The 18,326-nt window shown below is 44.0% G+C and overlaps 1 protein-coding gene across 4 annotated transcripts in view; it reads left to right on the top strand.

The window, feature by feature from the left end:
• Positions 1-18,326, top strand: part of LOC137564137 (intestine-specific homeobox-like) — a 974,377-nt gene that overhangs the window by 613,204 nt on the left and 342,847 nt on the right. Inside the window, exon 1 of one of the 4 annotated variants that reach the window (XM_068277568.1) lies at positions 13,316-13,385. The exons of 2 other annotated variants lie outside the window; for them this stretch is intronic. The gene's annotated coding sequence lies outside the window, so the exon portion shown is untranslated. Of the gene's footprint in view, positions 1-13,315; positions 13,386-17,672; positions 17,709-18,326 lie in introns of those variants that run through there. One more of the 4 variants, XM_068277570.1, reaches the window with a different exon arrangement.

The raw sequence follows: 18,326 nt of genomic DNA, 5'->3' as shown, positions 1-18,326 counted from the left end.
CACCCATCAATCACCCCCTGTCACTGCCACCCATCAATCACCCCCTGTCACTGCCACCCATCAATCAGCCCCTAACCTGCCCCTTGCGGGCAATCTGATCACCCACCCACACCAATAGATCGCCCGCAGATCCGACATCAGATCACCACCCAAACGCAGTGTTTACATCTATTGTCTCCTCTAAACACCCACTAATTACCCATCAATCACCCCCTATCACCACCTGTCACTGTTACCCATCAGATCAGACCCTAATCTGCCCCTTGCGGGCACCCAATTACCCGCCTACATGCTCAGATTGCCCTCAGCCCCCCCCCCCTTATCAATTCGCCAGGGCATTATTTACATCTGTCCTTCCCTGTAATAACCCACTGATCACCTGTCAATCACCCATCAATCACCCCCTGTCACTGCCACCCATCAATCACCCCCTGTCACTGCCACCCATCAATCAGCCCCTAACCTGCCCCTTGCGGGCAATCTGATCACCCACCCACACCAATAGATCGCCCGCAGATCCGACATCAGATCACCACCCAAGCGCAGTGTTTACATCTATTCTCTCCTCTAAACACCCACTAATTACCCATCAATCACCCATCAATCACCCCCTATCACCACCTGTCACTGTTACCCATCAGATCAGACCCTAATCTGCCCCTTGCGGGCACCCAATCACCTGCCTACACGCTCAGATTGCCCTCAGACCCCCCCCTTATCAATTCGCCAGTGCATTAGTTACATCTGTTCTTCCCTGTAATAACCCACTGATCACTTGTCAATCACCCATCAATCACCCCCTGTCACTGCCACCCATCAATCACCCCCTGGCACTGCCACCCATCAATCACCCCCTGTCACTGCCACTCATCAATCAGCCCCTAACCTACCCCTTGCGGGCAATCTGATCACCCACCCACACCAATAGTTCGCCCGCAGATCCGACGTCAGATCACCTCCCAAGGGCAGTGTTTATATCTGTTCTCTACCCTAAACACCCACTAATTACCCATCAATCACCCCCTGTCACTGCTACCTATCAGATTAGACCCCTATCTGCCCCTAGGGCACTCAATCCCCCGCCCACACCCTCAGAATGCCCTCAGGCCCCAGCCCTGATCACCTCGCCAGTGCATTGCTTGCATCTATTCCCCCCTCTAATCACACCTTGAGACACCCATCAATCACCTCCTGTCACCCCCTAGCACACCTACCTATCAGATCATGCCCTAATTTTCCCCGTGTGGGCTCCTGATCACTCGGCCAAACCCTCAGATCCCCCTCAGACCCTCTTCCGATCACCTCCCCAGTGCATTGATTGCATCTATTTTCCCCTCTAACCACCCCCTGAGACACCCATCAATCACCTCCTGTCACCCCCCTAGCACTCCTATCCATCAGGCCCAATACAACCTGTCATCTAAAAGGCCACCCTGCATATGACCGGTTCCACAAAATTCGCCCCCTCATAGACCACCTGTCATCAAAATTTGCAGATGCTTATACCCCTGAACAGTCATTTTGAGACATTTGGTTTCCAGACTACTCACGGTTTTGGGCCCGTAAAATGCCAGGGCGGTATAGGAACCCCAGAAACGGACCCCATTTTAGAAAAAAGACACCCCAATGTATTCTGTTAGGTGTATGACGAGTTCATAGAAGATTTTATTTTTTGTCAAAAGTTAGCGGAAATTGATTTTTGTTTTTTTTTCACAAAGTGTCATTTTTCACTAACTTGTGACAAAAAATAAAATCTTCTATGAACTCGCCATACACCTAACGGAATACCTTGGGGTGTCTTCTTTCTAAAATGGGGTCACTTGTGGGGTTCCTATACTGCCCTGGCATTTTAGGGGCCCTAAACCGTGAGGAGTAGTCTAGAAAACAAATGCCTCAAAATGACCTGTGATTAGGACGTTGGGCCCCTTAGCGCACCTAGGCTGCAAAAAAGTGTCACACATGTGGTATCGCCGTACTCAGGAGAAGTAGTATAATGTGTTATGGGGTGTACTTTTACACATACCCATGCTGGGTGGGAGAAATCTCTCTGTAAATGGACAATTGTGTGTAAAAAAAATCAAACAATTGTCATTTACAGAGGTATTTCTCCCACCCAGCATGGGTATGTGTAAAAATACACCCCAAAACACATTATACTACATCTCCCGAGTACGGCGATACCACATGATTGGCACTTTTTTGCAGCCTAACTGCGCTAAGGGGCCCAAAGTCCAATGAGTACCTTTAAGATTTCACAGGTCATTTTTGTTTCAAGACTACTCCTCACGGTTTAGGGCCCCTAAAATGCCAGGGCAGTATAGGAACCCCACAAATGACCCCATTCTAGAAAGAAGACACCCAAACGTATTCCGTTAGGAGTATGGTGAGTTCATAGAAGATTTTATTTTTTGTCACAAGTTAGCGGAAAATGACACTTTGTGAAAAAAAACTATTAAAATCAATTTCCGCTAACTTGTGACAAAAAAATTAAAACTTCTATGAACTCACCATACTCCTAACGGAATACCTTGGGGTGTCTTCTTTCTAAAATGGGGTCATTAGTGGGGTTCCTATACTGCCCTGGCATTTTAGGGGCCCTAAACCGTGAGGAGTAGTCTTGAAACAAAAATGACCTGTTAAATCCTAAAGGTACTCATTGGACTTTGGGCCCTTTAGCGCAGTTAGGGTGCAAAAAAGTGCCACACATGTGGTATCGCCATTTTCGGGAGAAGTAGTACAATGTGTTTTGGGGTGTATTTTTACACATACCCATGCTGGGTGGGAGAAATACCGCTGTAAATGGACAATTGTGTGTAAAAAAATCAAAAGATTGTCATTTACAGAGGTGTTTCTCCCACCCAGCATGGGTATGTGTAAAAATACACCCCAAAACACATTGTACTACTTCTCCCGAGTACGGCGATACCACATGTGTGGCACTTTTTTGCACCCTAACTGCGCTAAAGGGCCCAAAGTCCAATGAGTACCTTTAGGATTTCACAGGTCATTTTGAGAAATTTCGTTTCAAGACTACTCCTCACGGTTCAGGGCCCCTAAAATGCCAGGGCAGTATAGGAACCCCACAAATGACCCCATTTTAGAAAGAAGACACCCCAAGGTATTCCGTTTAGTAGTATGGCGAGTTCATAGAAGATTTTATTTTTATGTGTTTTGGGGTGTATTTTTACACATACCCATGCTGGGTGGGAGAAATACCGCTGTAAATGGACAATTGTGTGTAAAAAAATCAAAAGATTGTCATTTACAGAGGTGTTTCTCCCACCCAGCATGGGTATGTGTAAAAATACACCCCAAAACACATTGTACTACTTCTCCCGAGTACGGCGATACCACATGTGTGGCACTTTTTTGCACCCTAACTGCGCTAAAGGGCCCAAAGTCCAATGAGTACCTTTAGGATTTCACAGGTCATTTTGAGAAATTTCGTTTCAAGACTACTCCTCACGGTTTAGGGCCCCTAAAATGCCAGGGCAGTATAGGAACCCCACAAATGACCCCATTTTAGAAAGAAGACACCCCAAGGTATTCCGTTAGTAGTATGGCGAGTTCATAGAAGATTTTATTTTTTGTCACAAGTTAGCGGAAATTGATTTTAATTGTGCTTTTTCACAAAGTGTCATTTTCCGCTAACTTGTGACAAAAAATAAAATCTTCTATGAACTCACCATACTCCTAACGGAATACCTTGGGGTGTCTTCTTTCTAAAATGGGGTCATTTGTGGGGTTCCTATACTGCCCTGGCATTTTAGGGGCCCTGAACCGTGAGGAGTAGTCTTGAAACTAAATTTCTCAAAATGACCTGTGAAATCCTAAAGGTACTCATTGGACTTTGGGCCCTTTAGCGCAGTTAGGGTGCAAAAAAGTGCCACACATGTGGTATCGCCGTACTCAGGAGAAGTATTATAATGTGTTTTGGGGTGTATTTTTGCACATACCCATGCTGAGTGGGAGAAAGATCTCTGTAAATGGACAATTGTGTGTAAAAAAAATTAACAAATTGTCATTTACAGAGATATTTCTCCCACCCAGCATGGGTATGTGTAAAAATACACCCCAAAACACATTATACTACTTCTCCTGAGTACGGCAATACCACATGTGTGGCACTTTTTTGCAGCCTAACTGCGCTAAGGGGTTTAAAGTCCAATGAGCACCTTTAGGCTTTACAGGGGTGCTTACAATTTAGCACCCCCCAAAATGTCAGGACAGTAAACACACCACACAAATGACCCCATTTTGGAAAGTAGACCCTTCAAGGTATTCAGAGAGGGGCATGGTGAGTCCGTGGCAGATTTCATTTTTTTTTGTCGCAAGTTAGAAGAAATGGAAACTTTTTTTTTTTTTTTTTTCTCCCAAAGTGTCATTTTCCGCTTACTTGTGACAAAAAATAATATCTTCTATGAACTCACTATGCCTCTCAGTGAATACTTTGGGATGTCTTCTTTACAAAATGGGGTCATTTGGGGGGTATTTATACTATCCTGGAATTCTAGCCCCTCATGAAACATTACAGGGGGTCAGAAAAGTCATAGATGCTTGAAAATGGGAAAATTCACTTTTTGCACCATAGTTTGTAAACGCTATAACTTTTACCCAAACCAATAAATATACACTGAATGGGTTTTTTTTAATCAAAAACATGTTTGTCCACATTTTTCGCGCTGCATGTATACAGAAATTTTACTTTATTTAAAAACTGTCAGCACAGAAAGTTAAAAAAAATCATTTTTTTGCCAAAATTCATGTCTTTTTTGATGAATATAATAAAAAGTAAAAATCGCAGGAGCAATCAAATAGCACCAAAAGAAAGCTTTATTAGTGACAAGAAAATGAGCCAAAATTCATTTAGGTGGTAGGTTGTATGAGCGAGCAATAAACCGTGAAAGCTGCAGTGGTCTAAATGGAAAAAAAGTGGCCGGTCCTTAAAGAGAACCAGAGATGAAGCACTCTCATGTATTTTATTACATTTATCAGTGGGAACATGACAGTAAACACCTACCCTGCTTTTAGTTTTATTCTTCTCAGTCTAAGCTATCTGTTATCAACTGTGATAAGAATCCACCGACTATTCAGTCGAGGTTTGACCTGGAATCATTATAGCTGAGTCACTCTCTTCTGTGGAGTCTTTTCAAGCCCAAGCCTTCCCCTCTCCTGGCTCAAATTTCATGCTTTACATACTGAGAGCTGTGATGAGATGGGAGGGGGGGGCTGCTGCTGCAGGAAAAATCTCTGTCTAACAGACAAGTGTGGCTGTGTGATCTGTGTGCTCTGTGTGTGCAGCCTGTCATTATTATCTACTGTGTGCAGTTTCATTACTATGAGAGACACTTCCTACAGGCAGCCACAAAGCATACCAGAATATGAAGTTGAAAGCACACAGATGAAAGCCTACAGCAGCCCTTCTTGTCTATAGTCTCATATAGCCTAGACAGCACATCCAGAACACCTCATAACCTGGAAACAGAAGGAATATGAGCCGGCGGCCATATTGGATATTTCCTGGAGCAATAATGGATAAAAAGCACTCAAAAAGGCACACCAGAGTGGCGAAATTATCGGGTAGAGCATTTATTCTTTACAAGCTATCAACTGATATGTTTATTTTGTGTGAATCGTTCATCTCTGGTTCCCTTTAAGGTGTAGAAAGCCCTAGGTCCTCAAGTGGTTAATGTGTTCATTTACAAGTGGTACACTTTCGCAATTATTGTTTATATATGAGGGCATGGGAGGGTAGTCACAACAGTGCATACAGAGCGCAAGTGACAAACTGCCGATTGTAACATGGTAAGGGGGTGCACTTTGGCATCTGTGCCATGGGTGGTAGCAGGTCTTGTCCCGGCACAAGGGCAGGAGTTTTACTTACATATGATACTCTTTCTCACTTCTCACTTACATTATAGGTTACATTTCTGTACCTTTTTTCCTCAGCCCTCATTCCTAGCTACTCAGTCATAATTGAAATTAAAATTAGATAGCACTGCCTGCAGCAAAAGGGGGTTTAACTTACCTATGCCGCTGCCTATAGCCGATGTATTCCCACCGCGTTCCACGTAATTCCACTACTTCCTTCTTACGGTTTTGAAGAAGGAAGTAGTGGAGTTTCGTAGATCGCTGGTGGAACGCATCGGCTAGAGGCGGTGGCATAGGGAAGTTAACGGGCAGTGCTATCTAATTTAAATTTCTATTACAAATAGCTTCGTACCCGTAGCTACTTGTAACGCACAACACTAGTCCTGAACATGCACAGCTGGACAATAACTGAAAATGGAAATAAATGTGTTTATATTGTTCATCTGTGAAAACTCTGCTGATTTACGTTTGAAGCAATTATTTAGCGGCGTTTCACTTTAAAAGGACAGCTAAGGACAGTTCCTATAAAACAAAACTATACAATAAACCATGTTATACTGTAAAATCAGATGAACATAAAAATGGTTTCTCTACACACCCCCAACATCTAGCTATAGAAGCAGTAAACGCTACACGGTATAACCTTCTCCCATACTCTCTGATTTCTGTGAGACATTCAGTTCCCAGCTCATTGCCCCATTAAGCAGTTAAAAATATCCAAATTCCCTTCCAGCGATATCGCTTTCATTTGGTCTTCATAACGGTTGCTGAAAGTAATGAGCCTTCACCGAGGTAGGCTGATCACACAGGAAGTTGTAGAATAAAGCCAGGTACTAAACAGAGAAATACATCTCTTTTCGCTGCAATTTTAATTACGAGACGTTTGGTCAAGGCAACTTTTGATAATAGGACATTATACCATATAATACTGCGACATTGCATCGTTCCGACGAAAGGGGAAAGATAATAGGCATTTATCATATGTATATGGCTTTCTGTCACGGCTGATAGCGCAAAAGGTTTAGAAATCTTCCATGTGCTGTAGCTGTGGAATTTTGTCATAAATTGCCTGCTAATAGGTGGTGAGAGTTGGCAACCCTAACCCGCGGCATATCATGCTGCTGAAAGGTTACTAAATTAGTGGCTGTGCGGTTGCATGCAAATACCTGATTTTTTTAGTTAGTAAATGAAGACTGAACTGATGTTATTAAAGCAGAATTTTAGGATGGGGGAGGGGAGGGACACTCCTTTCATCCCTGAAAAGAAAACTTGTTTTTTTATTTCCAACACAGCAGATAGGCAGTATTCTTTAAATTCTTCCCCCCACACCCCTTCTCCATTTTCAATGATATATATGCCCTTGTGACTCCTGTGAAAGTCCTGCAGTGACTTTATATGGCCTCTTCAGTTTCAGGTTCCACTCTACTGAAGGTAGTTCCAAACATTACAGTGGCTGACTGAGTGTGGTGTGGTGTTCATCCTCCCGAGTCATGCACTGATGGAGAGTTTGTGTCTTTAATTGCTAAGCTACTTCTCATCCCTATAGTAAGAAGGCATGGCTGTGCCTGTTAGTCACCCTCTCTTCTGCAATGCCTCCCATGATGTAGCACAAGAGAGGGAGAATAGAAGAACCTGCAAATCAGTCACCAGCCAGTATTCTGCTAGAGAAAAGGAGTGTTGCTGGAGCTTTTCAGAGGGGAGGATTCCCTTCTTTTATTGGGAAGAGAGAAGATCAGGTTGGGAATCAACAAAAATACAAATAAATCCTGGAATACGATACGGCATATGGAGCAGACCCCTGTACTCCTTAACCAGGGTGAAGGTGCTAATCTAATCTAAACCCATGCCCCTTCATTACTAAAACTCCATTGGACCAGGGTGTGTGTGTGTCACATGCATAACGTGTAAGCTGTATGCTTTGCTAGGGCCAGGCGTGATATTGGTATGGTAGTGGAATACCGCTTTTGAATGCAAGGGAGATGCATATACTTGGACCACAGTAGAGTTAGGTGCCCCTCCTCTTCTTTGAGCCATATTCTTTAGTGGCCCACTCGAGTTTGGACTTGGCAAAGTTATAACGTGAGTTGGCCAATATCATGTGTTTACACAGACCCATAGAAAAAGAAGACCAAGCACTGCTGTGCTCGTGCGTCCGGAGCTGTGCTCTTGCGTCCGGAGGAGTCAGTTCACAAGTATAACATGCTACTTATTTGAGACTGCTATACATAGGACTGGAGATGGTGATACGCTATAGACAGCTGTGCTTCTTCGTAGTAGTAGCTTTAGTTGTTGTCTATCATCAAGGGCACCTCCACCAGTGTTTTAGCATAGTCCATACCCTTTGGGGTTTACAGTCACAAGGATCCTGCTATACTCGCTACTATCCGAATAGAGCGATCAACCAGCATCTGCTTCAACAGACCTGGAAAACCAGGCGTAGCAATAGGGGGTACAGAGGTATTGACCACACTGGGGCCCCTGGACCAGAGTGGCCCACTAGGGGTCCTCCTTCAACTGCTTTATTATATTTTTATTGGTGCTATGCTGGTAATGTTCTCCTCTATATGTGCTTTGAATGGTTGTAACCATTAATAGACTGTTCTCCTCCCCAGCGTACACCTCTATGGCACTGCAGCTGCGGATTTTGGAGCTCCATATCAATTGTCATGTATAGAGCACTTGAGGGGCACAATGTAAAACTTGCACTGGGGCCCAGAGCTCCTAGGCTATGCCACTAATATTTCTTATACTTTTACATGTACCAACTCAACTCATTATACCGTACTGCAACATTGGGCTCCAGTCCTCTCTCATCCTATAGGTAATTGGAGGTTACAGGTAACCATCAGGAATAAAAAAAAAAAAACAAGCTGAATTTTTTTTTGTATACAAATGCAAAGCTCACCTGTGTGTTATCAGTGAAAGCCAACTTCAGGCAGCTCTTAAACGGTACCTGAAGTGAAATAAATCTGGGCAGTTTAACTTACCTGGGTCTTCTTCCAGCCCACTGTAATCCTTCTGGTCTCTCGCAGTTGTTCTGCTGTGCTCTGTTCAGCAGCAGTGCCCTTCTGAAAGCTGGCCAACTGAACCAGTCGCAGGCTGTTGCTCATACGTAGCCCTATTGTGCTCCCATCTACATTTGCCACATGAGCAGTATTTAATTTTTATAAACTGTGGGAGCACAGAACGCTCTCGTCCATGGGATCAGAGGGTACATGGTCTGGGGCCGTGCATGCAGCTTTTTTGGGGGGGGGAGCACAGCTGCTGATTGGAGCACAGCGGAACGAGTGTGAGGGACCAGAAGGACTGCAGAGGACTGGAAGAAGCCCCAGGTAAGTAAACTGGGCACCTTTATTTCACTTTTAAGAGAACCAGAGACGTAGCACCCTTATGTATTTTCCCATATATATCAATGGGACCAAGACAGAAAACACCTACTCTGCTCTTTGTTTCATTCTTCACTGCTTAGACTGACTGTATCCTCCTAGCAGGAAAGCTGAGCCAGGAGGGGGCGGGCTCTGCCTTGAAAAGACATCACAGTAGACTGACTCAGCTATAATCATTCCCTGCAATGCTAGACTGAATGCTCATTCGAGGGTTCTTATCAGAGCTGATAACAGGCAGTCTAAAGGGGCCCATACACTGGTCAATTTCCGGCATCGATCAATCGATTCTAAAGAATCTTTGAAATCTATCGATCGATGGATTTGTGGCCGATTTCGATGTATTTGATCTATCTGAAAGTATGGAAGATCAAGGTTGATCTGCTGCTGGCAGCAGATCGATGGCCCATAGAGTTGCATTGGATCTAATGGTCCAATAATGCATTTAGATAGATTTCCAATAGATTTCATTCTGAAATCTATTGGTAATCTGTTCCTAGTGTGTGGCACACATCAGATAGATTCCTGTCAGATTCGACTTGACAGGCATCTGACAGAAATCTATCTGATGGTCAAATCTGCTGCAAATCTATAAGTGTATGGCTACCTTTAGCAGTGAAGAAAGAAACAAAGAGCAGAGTAGGTGTTTACTATCATGTCCCCATTTATATATATGGGAAAATACATGAGGGTGCTTTGTCTCTGGTTTTCTTTAAGTTTCCTTTAAGTTAGTTGGTAAGTCATGATTGAAAGGCAAGGAAGAGCTGTCATGAATCATGCATTAATTTCTGGAGAGGTGATTTCATGCATATCCTTTAATTATCATGCATGATTAGGTACAAAATGATTCATATGAATGTTAAATATTTGTAAATAACAAGATAAACTGAAGTCATCTGGCACTGTATGCATTGCAGACAGGCATAGGCATTAAAAAAGTTTGGTGCCTTAGAACCTGACTCACAGATATCGTTTGACATAAACATTAGTGGTACAGTGGCCAGGAGTGATGTGACAGCAAGGCAGTGTTACAAGGCCCATTTACTAAAGATTTCATGCTGAAGTCGATCGGGAGTCAGCCTGTGGTTTAGGGCGGCCAACAGATCTCTGTCAAGCAAAGTGTGAATGGCGCATGGTGGTACTACCGTGCCTATCGATATACAGGTATACAGACCAGCTGCTCACAGGAGACTTTTATTCCAAGAATAGTCACAGTAATGTAGAAAAACCTCTAGCATTGACTCTTTTATAGGCAACATACCGTATATGGTGAGAAGAATATCTCTTGCTGCTTGCTATTCAGTGTCTACCCCTCCCTTCTTTGCCTCCCAGAAAATCACATGTGGGAAGACAGAAACATCACAATAAACATTCACAATAGGTAACAGGTATTGACACTTACATCAGCAGGTCCTAACAGCATCCCTGACAATGGCAAGAGCCAAAACCGGTCAGGCAGAGAGCGGACATCATTCTTGTCATGGAAGTGGGATGTGAACTTGCCAGAGGGTCCTAATTGGTGTTAGGACCTATTGCTGTAAGTGTTGATACCTGTTACCTATCGTGGATGTTTATTGTGAGAGATTAAGAGTTTTGCTTTGCACTAAGGGACCCCCCTGTGTTTCTATCTCCCCACATGTGATTTCCTGGGAGGCACACAAGGGAGAGGAAGACACCAAATAGCAAGCAGCAAGAGATATTCTTCTCACAATACAGTATATCTTAACTCTAAAAGATTCAGCTCTACATGGTTTTTCCTACATTACTCCAGCCAACAGACCTCTCTGATCAGAGAGATCTGTCACTTGGTCGATTGGCCGCCCAAACTGCTAGTTGTATGTCCACCTTTAGAATCCCTGTTTTAACACAGGACTATTTACATAGAAGTCCCTGTTTTTTATGCAGAGATAGCTGTGTTAGGTAAGAGAATAGTGGAGTGCAGAGGGTTGATTTGGAGTGGCTGTTGCATGGTTAAACCCCTCTAGCACCACCTGCAAGGCACAGAAGTTTTGTTTGATTTGGAGTGGGGCTTTCAAGTATTGCTAGCTAATGAATCAGGTGACAGTCTTTTCATGTGTTGGGGTATCTTGGGACCAAACTGTTATTGAGACTTTGAAGCATTTTTTTCCTTTGATGCAAATTGAATTCTATGGATGCGCTTTCAGAAAAAAAAAACGACTGTTTTGCCCTAAATGCATAGCGGTGCCCCTGTTTATGGTAATAAAAGTTTTTCATTGTTTCTGACAACTGATCTGTCACGGAACAGCCGTGAGAAACGCCTGCGAATCGGGAAGATTCACGCAGTCGATTTTTTGATCGCTTCCCAGTTAGATTTGCGCAGTCCTTGCAGCGATCAGAATGACATTTTTTCTTTTCCTGAAGTCTGTTTGCTGACCAGGGAAGACATGTTGGTTTAAATTAACTTGATCAAAAGAAGACAGTTCACACATACCTGACACAACTCTGACCAGGTAATTACCTCATCACAGTTACCTGTGAACAACAGCATACACAGGAATAGTCAGGAAAAGCCACAGCAGGGGGCCTATTCAAAAACTGCAGTCCCATAGACAGAAAGGCAGCAACACAGCAGGACATTGTCATATGGGCAGCCCAAAGTGAAAATACAGCCAATCATTTTTGGGTAAGATTGTAGCAGAATGCCACTGACTATCTCTACTAAAATAACACAGTTGAAATTGTGCACCTTTTAAGAGATTGTGGGAGTTTGTAGCCCATTCCTAAGCAGAATTATTAATTTTGGTGCAACCACTTGAGCTAGACTCAGGATTCTTGGTCTCTGTATGATTCCCCAAACCCACTGTGTATTAATCTGTTATCAGCACAAATGTGGCATTTATCGGTTTTGAGTTACAGCGTTTTATGAGTTTAAACCTAAATCTCTCTCCAAGGACTTGAACTGTGATTGGTTTTTCAACCAGAGGGGCGGGCTTGGTCCCACCCCAAAACTAGCTTCCATAAAACCAGGATGCTTACAAGGATGGGCAGTCCTCCCCTGTGTACCATCACCTGATCAAGCCAGCCAGAGGAGCACGTGGCTGGCGGCCATTTTCCTGAACTGAAACAAAGGATATTTTCCATGTGCTCAGATTTTCCCAGAAAGGACATATTTCCACAAACTTAAGTCTTTTATTCCATTTTTATTTCATACTGTGCTATTATTTGTCTCTATAATTGTTGAATTTAATGATTTTCTGTATATATTAATTATTTATATTGCATTTTTAATAAACGACACTAATGGCATTTATTTGTTTGGCTACACCTATTATTCAGCAACACAAAACTGAACCCTGGCTTCTGAAGAGTCGCTACTATTGTTGATAGCTAGATAAAATAGAGTGTGTTTAACCGTTTTCTATTTGCAGGCCTAGAGTCAGCCAGTCAGTGGGCTCCTCTGTCCCATGGTAACAGAGGTGGTGGCAGTTATACCCTGAAATAGTGTGTAATTTGTATTACCGTAACTCACAGGCTCCCTTCTAGTCGGTCTGCTGCCAAATTCCCAGCAGTTTCTGCGCACCGATTGCGACCACAGATTGCATGGTTTGTGAGCTGAAACCGATTGGAAGGCATTGTGCGGTCCGGCCACTAGGGGCCCTGTGACCAGGGGCGTAACTATAGCCCCTGCAGCATCTGCGACTGCAGTGGGGCCCGGAGCTCATGGGGGGCCCGTCTGTGCCGGCTTCTTACTAGTATAGTAGTGCCTGACTGCTGACAGCAGCGAGGGTGGATGGCAGGACAAGCCGGAAGGTGTGAGTAGTGACGCAGTGCAGAGCTGAAGTGCCGACATGTGTGGGGAATTCGTGCTGCTGCTCAACATATACCAGTGAGGAAAGGAAGGGTTTATTACAGCCGGGCTCTGAACTTGGCATCAGCTGCACATACTGTGTGCTTATAGCAGACAGACAAAGCCACGGGAGTGCTGCGAGCAGTGAGTATGCAAATGAGTGACCCCTGCAGATCACTCTGCTCACCTCTGACCTTTCTCGATGCTATCTTCTCCTGCACTGCCGCTGTTTGCTTCACACACACCCGGCTGAAGGCAATTTAAGCCGTCCAGAGTGGGTGCTCTTTCTCCTCCCCCCACCAGCAGCAAAGGGAATGTTTGAGGTATTTTTGAGGAATTTCAATGCAGTTGTACTACTTTATGGCTTCCTGCAACTTGCCTGTTAGTTTTCTGTCTCCCCATTCACAAAGCTGATGTTTCTGCATGTTTGACTCTTGCATCTCTCACTCCCCTGACATGTCTCTCTGTGTTTCTGTGTGGCTTTCTCCCTCTCCCTGTGTTTCTTTTTAGTGTGGTCCATCCCCATGGCTGTTTTCTCTGTCCTGTCAATTTCATTACTAAGGATGAGCGTTTGAATTTGGAACACTGTTCTGAATGCTTCAAATCTGAATGTTTACATATTTGGACTGCGGTGAGGGGATTTAATACACCCTTTTTGCCACCTCTGCCCCCAGCGCTCCATGTTTAGTTCTAGGCAGCTCTCTGATTCTTCCTCAATCACAGCCTAAAGGAGGAAGTGTCAGAGAGCTGGAACGCAATGTGTAGTGCAGCAGGATGCGGCAGCACTAACTAAGGGTGAGTTAAATTTCCCCCGCCGCTGTCCAAATATGTAAAGAATCAAAATCGAAGCATTCAGAACGCTGTTCCAAATTCAAACGCTCATCCTTATTCGCCATCCACAATGTCACTATCTCTCCCTCTCTGTCACCTCCTCTCGTCATGTGGCTTTCTATCCCTCACTGTATCACTACCCCACCTCTGTCCCTCCGTCATGTGGCTGTCTTTTGCCCTGTACACACGATAGATAAAACTCAGCTGAGAAGGTCGTTAACGTTGCCATTATATTACTGCAGCTAAACCTAACCCTACTCTCACAGAGAACTCTCCCTGTCTAACCACCCTCCTCCCCCCACCTAACTGTAAAAACCCTCCTTCCTGAAGCCTAACCTTAACCGTCCTCCCTGCCGCAAACAACTAAAAATGTTAGTTGCTGTAATTGGTTATAGATTGTAGCCACAGTTTACATAAACCCCAAACTTCAAATAGCAGGTACCGAAATTTCTATGTATAATACTATGAGCAGTTATGGTGGCACCCAAACTTCCTGCTTCCGGAGGGGCCCCATCCAAAAGTTTTGCAGGGGGGCCCAGACATTTCTAGTTACGCCCCTGACTGTGACAGGATCTATATTGCTTTTCCACATGGCTACCATCCTAGATGCCCCCTCCTCCATCGCTGCACTATCCAGGGGGCACTGACACTCTTCCATACCATATCGCTTAAAAGCATCCAGCACATGTCAAATATTTGTTCTTTGTACTGACACGGGATATAAATGGCTGTTGTGTGAGCTTACCAGAATTTTAAAAATCTTTCTTGACAGCCCTTTAAATTCATTTATGAATAGCGGTGACATTTTTTTCCTCTGAGTCAATATAACACATTGGATGTTCAGGATTAAATCAGAAAAAAATATCTGTGAAGATTCTCCTTTATCGAAAGAAAAATACATGACACCTTTGTATCCCACACACTGTCACTAGCAGAGGGCTAAAGGTGCCCATACGCTATCCAATTTTTCCCTGGCATATTCGATCCCTGTGATCAAATTTGCTAAATATCGATGCTCAATCTGACCGCTTGACTGTAATTTCGGTTGAGTTGCGGCCAAAATCAGTTGAAATCACACATCAGGCTGGACGGTAAATTTGTGGTTGAAAAGGGACAGGGGCACAATTATATCTATGCCTGGGGCCTATAGCCGTTGACCGGCCCCCAGGTCTCTCACAGCTATTACTTCTCCCTCGGGGCCCCTGCAGAGTAGTGGCAGTAGCACATTCCGCTGTCCGTTTGGCTTGCTCTCTCCTGTGTGCTTGCGTCATCTCCCAGTGAGGCCCAGTGCATACCGAGCGGTTTTAGCAGTGATCCACCAACCGCATCCGCCTGTGAAAACGCTTGGCTAATGTATTTCAATGGGATGGTGCACACCAGCGGTTTGAGGTTTTTAGCAAACCGCAAACGTGCCTCTTGCTGCACGTTTGCGGTTTGCAGAAGCGTTTCTGCCTCAATGTAAAGTATAGGAAAAACACAAATCACTCTGGAAAACGCTGCATCAGAGCGGTTTTCCATTCGTTTTTGTTACAGAAGCTGTTCAGTAACAGCTTTTACTGGAACAATATTAGTAATCTGCTACACAAAAACGCTCCCAAAACCGCTAGGCATGTTTAGAAAACGTCTCTAGACATGCCTAGAATCGCTCTGAAATCTGCTCCAAAAACCGCTAGCATTTTGAGGATCTGCTAGCAGTTTTGGTGTGCACTGGGCCTGAGTGACCGTTCTCTGTAACCCCTTAGACATGTATGTACTCACCTAACACCACCAGGAGAATGGGCACCAGGAGATGACAGAAGAACACAGAAGAGAGCGTAGCATCCGGACAGGTTAGTGTTCTCCACCACCACATCTCTGCAGAGACCATGGGGGAGAAATATACTGTATCATGGGGAGTTCTCAGTGCCTGTCACTGGCTCTGGAGGAAAGGCAGTTATGGCAGTACTTTGATGTTTATTAAAATCTATGTGTAGACTGTGGCAGTAATATATTGACATCTGATCAGAGCGGGATCTATCTTTTGGTATGTTGGATGGCCATATGCCAGTGTATGGCAGGCTACACTTTGGCAATGATAAGATTGTGAGCTCTGTGGGACATTAAGTGACAAGATTTTAGACTCTGTAAATTTCTGCAGAACATGTAAGACCTAAATAAATACACAATAATAAGAATTTACAATATTAGTAGAGATAATCTACTTACTTCAACAAGCAAAAGCCTACTCATGAAATATTTTGCAGACAAAAGCTGTAAGTGAGCTTCCCTCACAAAGACAATTCCACACATACCTTCCCCCACATTTTAGCAGTTGTGAGAAAATTAGCTCTTTCACCCTTGACTTGTTGATTTGTGGAAGGTGACCATATACAGTAGCTTGACTGTTTGAACATACTATGGACCAGTAGAACCAAACCCTTCTACTCAAAGGAGTTTAGAGGCAGAAAATAAGCATTTAGCGACTGAAAGCAAGTGTAAAATATAAAACCAAGATTACAACCCTCATAAAATGGAGACAGCATGTTTTGCAGCTATGTTCAGCAAAGCAAGGTGGCACTGTGCATGATTTGGTTGGGACACGGCATTGTTGAATTGACACAGGGGTTTCTGTGATGTGTGAGGAGGCAGCACTGGGAGAGAATAATCCAAACCAGGGTGGCCAGGGAGGGATCCATCTGAAAATGGCGCCTGCGAATAATGGTGCACGGTGTTGCCGCTAATCCGTTTGCTGCTTATCGCTATTTAACGTTAAAGCCTTATTGTTATTTAACGTTAAAGCCTTATTGCTATTTAGCGTTAACACACAGAACCCTCTCTGTACCTATCCCTAACCCCTAAACCCCCCCCAGTGGTGCCTAACCCTAACCTTGACAGTGTTACATTAAATCCATTCACCGTTTTGCAGTTAAATAACGTCTGCAGTTTGGCTTATGTAGGGCGCTATTGATAAATAACGTTACTGTGGGCAATAACGTCTGCTGTTTGGCAAATTAACAGCACTATTGATAAATAACATTAGTGTGTGCCACTATTGATAAATAACGTTACTGTGTGCCGGTTTTCTTCTTTTTTCCCTGTGCGCCATTATTATGCAGTACTAACGATAAATAGCGATAAGCGTATCTTTTTAATGCGGCGCCATTTTTATGCATAGGCGCTGTGCGCCATTATTCACTGATCCGCCAGGGAGATTGTAGCTGTCCATGTGGATGGTCAGGTACCCTCTGAAGTTCAGGATCTCCATATCTGGCCATGGAGTTTGGGGAACACATCCTTAGGTTGAGTGGGGGAAGTTTAGTTTAAAAAAAAAATTCCCAGAATAGATTTTCAGATCATCATTAGACTTTTGACAGGCCTTTTTGCCAATATTACCATTTTGCTTTATACCCAAGTTATAGTTTAGATGAAATGATCCATGAAAGGCATAATTTTCTGATATTCCCGAGGGAGATTAGACAGAAGGTTTTCTTACTTATACGGGTAAATAAAGCACAGGAAATTATTTAGATGTCGTGCTGAAACACCTCATTATTTGTGTTGTGACCGATTTGTTTTTCCTCCCTCTCAATGAAATATGAAATTACAGGGAGCCCACAGAATATCTGAAACAGGGAGAGGAGTGGAAAGGCGAGATCTCCGCTTCCTGCCGTGCCCCGGCCGCCCCGGGCTGCATCCAGCCTGCTGCTGCAGATAATTGTAGCACGGAATTATTTTCTGATCGATGTGTTTTGCTGCTTTCAGATGAGATTCCTCCCACCTGACAGAGGACGGCTGGAATTTATCAATCAGGTGTTGAAATCTTCCACCCCGGGCAGGTATTTTCGGATTGTCACTTTATCTGTCGAGATGTGCAGGGGGATTATTAGTAGGATCATTCTTCTGGAATAAAAAAGCCTTAACTAGTTTCCATTCTTGTCTGAGACAGCAGAGCTGGCTGTTCAGACCTCGTTGTAATATTCCCCTTATATTTCTGATGTGTCCTGAATGATTTGCAAAAGAGCATCTCTGGAATAAAAGGCTGCAGTAGTGCAGCGATAGGGGGTGCAGAGGTTAGCATTGCACCAGGGCTCCTGGACCTGAGAGGCCCTTACTGCATTAGCTCCTGTTTGGTGCTGTAGTGGTAATAATCACCTTAATATGCCTTCAATAGTGCTTATCATTAATAAAACATTTTCTCACTCATTACACCCCTCTCACACAACGGCTGTCCTTGGAGAGCCGGTCTTGGTGGTCTGTATAATGCAATCAGTGGCGTAGCTATGCAGCTGTGGGCCCCGGTGTGAGTTTTACATTACCCCCCCCCCCCCCCCAAGCTCTCTATACATAACACTTGATACAGTGCAACAAAACCTGCCAAGGTAATCTACGGTATTAGAGGTGCAAAAAAGGGGATAGAGAACAGTTTGTTAATGATTACTACTATTGAAAGCATC

The sequence above is a fragment of the Hyperolius riggenbachi genome, chromosome 3 (genome assembly GCF_040937935.1).
Source record: "Hyperolius riggenbachi isolate aHypRig1 chromosome 3, aHypRig1.pri, whole genome shotgun sequence".
In the NCBI taxonomy this organism is placed as follows: domain Eukaryota; kingdom Metazoa; phylum Chordata; class Amphibia; order Anura; family Hyperoliidae; genus Hyperolius; species Hyperolius riggenbachi.
This window is presented reverse-complemented; position numbering and strand designations above follow the sequence as displayed.